Here is a 4,132-nt window from a genome sequence, read left to right on the forward strand (position 1 = left end):
ACTTGCTGTCACCACCAGCCTCCTCATGAGCAGGCTTGGCTTCCTCCTGGGCACTTTCAAAATTACTGAGTCAGCCAATGACCTGTTTTGCCAAAATGGCTCAAGTTAACCACAACTGTTTCACGGCCAGCCTTTGCTTGCCCAGCTCATGCTGCCTGTGCCAGTGCAAGCAGAGCTTCACATGGGGTGGTTGGCCAGCATCAGCACTGTCCCAGCCAGGGGAGACAGAGGAAGCAGTGGCTTTATGTCAGGGTGCAGCTGCCAGCTGATCCCTGTGGGTCAGTTAGGGCTGCAAAGGAGGCTTTGGTAGATTTGCATGCTCCAAAGTGCTACACAGGGCTGGCTTCAGCTCACCTCCTGGGTGTGGTGTCACAATCAATTGCTGTGCTTGGGGCACCTCCATGGGAGGCATGCGAAGGAGGCTGCCACGTGTACCCCTCAGACAAGTTCCTGTGGGACAAATACCTGGCCAGGGGCTGTCATGTCACCAGACAGCTCCTGGTGGGGATGAGCTGGGAGTCAGGATGACAGAAGGTACTTCACTCAACCTCTTGCCTTGTGGGTGCATCACACACCGGCACTGCCGGGCTGCCACAGGGCCTGGAGAACACCAAGGCGTTTTCCAAGCCCGAGGGCTTGTTGCCAAAAAGCTCTTGAGTTTGCAGAGGGCTGTGTGCTCCCATTTGTGGTGTTCCTGTCCTGCCTGGAGAAAGGCTTTGAGGTGTGAGGACAGCATGGTACCAGCACCAGAGAGGCATGCACAGGGGGAGCAGGGTCGGTGCCCTGACCGCTGTCAGAGCAGAACAGGGGGCTGGTGTCGTCTCCGGATGCAGCGCCCGTGTAACTTTAGCTCCAGGCCACCCCTATTTGTCTTTGCTTCTTGCATGTTGTGAATAGATATTAGCTCAAGCTCAATGGGCTCCTCGCAGGTCTTGGAACCAGATGATTCAAGCTGGGATTTGTTCTATATCTTGGGTTTCACATGTTTTCTTTAGCTGCATTTTAATTGTAGAGGGTTCCTTTTTTGATTCATGAGATGTTTACCCAGGTGCCATTCCTTCACAGCTGTAAATATCCCAAATAAATCCCATTCCTGGAACATGTGAGGGTGAAGAGGAAGTGCCCTACAACTTAATAGGTCAGGTTTTTATCACAACTCTTCATCTGGAAAACCGTACGGAACGTGCCCACAGAAGATGTCTGGCACTAGTCTGGAAAACAACGTATAATGTCAGCAGAGCCCTGAAGAGAGGAATATAACACAGTTAAACAAAGCCTGGATTGAGTTTAGCTCACCTTTATTTCCAGCTTCAACCAACAAACCTCTTTTCTGACTGCAGCTGATCTCAGGCCCTGCTGGTAATGGGAAACAAAATTCCCCTTTTCCCAGCTGCCTGATTTTTTGAGGGTCATTCCTGCAGTAACCCATGGGGTGCAGTAACCCATGGGGTGTTTTATACATCCTGAGCCATGAGGAGCCAGGAAGAGGCTGGTGGCCAAAAATGGTCTGGTGTGGTCCTATGTCGACTTTTCAAACCTCATGCAATGAATTCCCATTTCCTGCTGCTTCCTGCCCTGACAGCCATTTGTCCTCACCAGCTGCAGCAGTTCTGTTTGGGCCATGCAGCAGGAGAGGGGCTAGAAGGTACCTCCAAAGTGGGTCCTGTGTTTGGAAGACCCACCCCTCAAAACCAACACCTTTTCCATCTGTGGGTTGGTGTTGGGAGCCCTCCTGCCTTGCAAGCAATGAGAACGCTCAGAAGAGTTATTGACTTCTTCCCTCGGCTCTTCTCCCATGCCAGGGCTAAAACTTCTCTGTCCCTGCTTACGACAGGGTGGGAAAAGCAGTAATACAAGTTGTGGGCCCTCCCTCTAAGAAGACAGCAATGCGTTTGGACCATCAGCCTGAGTTTCAGATCACTGCATGGGGTCTGCATCCCACCCCGGAGCCTGCATCCCACCCCGGAGCCTGCATCCCACCCCGGAGCCTGCATCCCACCCTGGAGCCTGCATCCCACCCCGGAGCCTGCATCCCACCCCGGAGCCTGCATCCCACCCCAGAGCCTGCTGACTTGTCCGGGCAGGTACAGGTGTTACCGGCACTGTAACACCTCTAAGGACTGGTTTGACAGGCTGCTCCTGCCTTTTGCTAACTCCCACTCCCAAATTCATTTTGGGAAACTTGCCACAGGCTGCCCCATCTCACAGGTGCCCCAGAACTGGGTTTCCCTGCTGTGTTTACACACTGTTGGCCAAGGGCCAAACCGCTCTGAGAATTATTGCTTTCCTTCCTGCTGGGCTGTTTCTACAACATCTGATGTGATATGAGAAGTGTCACAGCCTGGGGGGAGCGAAGGATGGTCCCATCCCCATGGGTCTCCCAAGAACCACACATGCAATTGCATCTGACTTGTGAAACCATGGCTGGAATGGAGGGTGATGCATTCCTGGGGTCTGGAAGATAAGCTGCCCCCTGCTTCACCCACCCTCGCTGCCATGCCCATCTCATGGAAGAAATTCCTTCTGAGGAAAGCAGTGAGGGGGGCTCTGTAGCCCCCTGTGCCTGAGGTGCTTTTGTCTGCCTGCTGGATCCTGGCTGATGGATGGCTGCAGGCAGCAAATTTGAGCAGCATCTCCATGCCAATTTAAATAAATAAATGAGTCTGAATGCTTCACCTTGCAGAATGGCATCTCATTCAGCTGTTCAAGCATCAAATACCTCCGGGATTCTTTGGGTCTCAATTTGCAGAACTATTTCCCTTTCAAGTGCTCTTTTATTTTTCTTTTTACTTATTTAAACCTGTTTTTCCTGTAGTGAACAATCCTTGCACGTGAAACCAGGCAGCTTTTAGATGTTGCTGGAGCTTTCCTCCAGACTGAAGAGGGATCAGCGGACTCTATTTAAAAAGGTCTTCCCCAGCCCTTGCAGCTGGTGGGGATGCAGAATGATGTTCTGTGATTCAGTTTCAGTCTGAGCTCCCCAGGGCTGCCAGACTGTGTTCAGGAAGCTCATTGCTCACAGCCGAGGCTGAGTAGATGTGTTGGTGCTGAGGGGAAGCTCTTGCCCACCCAGGGCCAAGTAGCAGCTGTGGGAGCTGCTGCTTGGTGGCAGCTGCAGCCCCCTCCTCAGCCCTTTAGATGGGTCTCGGGAGCTGGAGGGCGGGAAGAACATGGATGTGTCCAAAATACCACAGATGCCTTGAGGACAGAACAAGCTCAGGCCTGGCGAAGTTGCATTTAGTGTCAATGGGGTGGGGAAAATTGATGAGGTGGGGAGAAGGGTGAGGAGATGATGTCTGTTGGCTGCATCACCTCTGCTGAGCCCCTTTCACTTTTCTGGGAGCTCTGTGCCCTAGGGGTTGCAAAGAACCACTTGGATAGGCTACCTGAGGCACCTCAGAGGTTGGAAGAACAGAGCACAAATGGAAAGAAGCTGGTATTATTTTCTCCAAACACAAGAATATTAAGCAATCTAATACATGTGTTTGAACACCTGGGCATGATACACAGCAGAGCTTCCTCAGCAGCACAGGAGTTTCCGTGTATAATCTAAAACAAACATCTTCTAGCCAATCTCTAATCAAGGCATGATGGATCAATGAATTAATGTAGGGGCTTAGTTAAGTTAGCAAGATCTGTGTTACTGTTGTTGGTCATGGCGGTGTTTTTCGACTACTTCATGCCACCCACATACCCCCTAGGGCTGATCACCCTCTCCTGCCTTCAGGTAATCTGCTCAGTGCAGTGGCCAGGCATGGCACATCACAGGTATTTAGGAACAAGCTGTGGAGTTTCAGGGCAGGACACACACGAAGGGTCAGGCTCCTGCAAAGCAGCCGAGAGCAGCTCGGCTCCAAGCACGGTTTCCTCTTGCTGACACTTGCATCCTCGTGCTTTTGCACCACGCTTTTGTGTGCAGCAGTGCTGCTCCTGCAAAGCTGTCTGGCCTTTTGCACTGGTGTAGGAGGAACTGCAGGGGGTTTGTCCTGGTGCCTTTCTGAGGGTGTCTGGTCTCCCTCTAGCAGCAGTCACCGAGGTCAAAATGCTGCACATCAGCCAGGTCATAATGAAATGGTTTGGCCTCGTGTTTTAGACACGTTGAGTAAACACAGTGCAAACTCTGCTGTATCCC

The 4,132-nt window shown here is 51.9% G+C and overlaps 1 long non-coding RNA gene across 1 annotated transcript; it reads left to right on the plus strand.

The window, feature by feature from the left end:
* The first annotated feature begins 392 nt into the window (after nucleotides 1-392).
* On the plus strand, nucleotides 393-2,675 carry LOC128807527 (uncharacterized). The gene is made up of 2 exons (XR_008437179.1): nucleotides 393-534; nucleotides 1,066-2,675. It is a non-coding gene; the product is annotated as an uncharacterized LOC128807527 (long non-coding RNA).
* The last annotated feature ends 1,457 nt before the right edge of the window (nucleotides 2,676-4,132 follow it).

The sequence above is a fragment of the Vidua macroura genome, chromosome 5 (assembly GCF_024509145.1).
Source record: "Vidua macroura isolate BioBank_ID:100142 chromosome 5, ASM2450914v1, whole genome shotgun sequence".
In the NCBI taxonomy this organism is placed as follows: domain Eukaryota; kingdom Metazoa; phylum Chordata; class Aves; order Passeriformes; family Viduidae; genus Vidua; species Vidua macroura.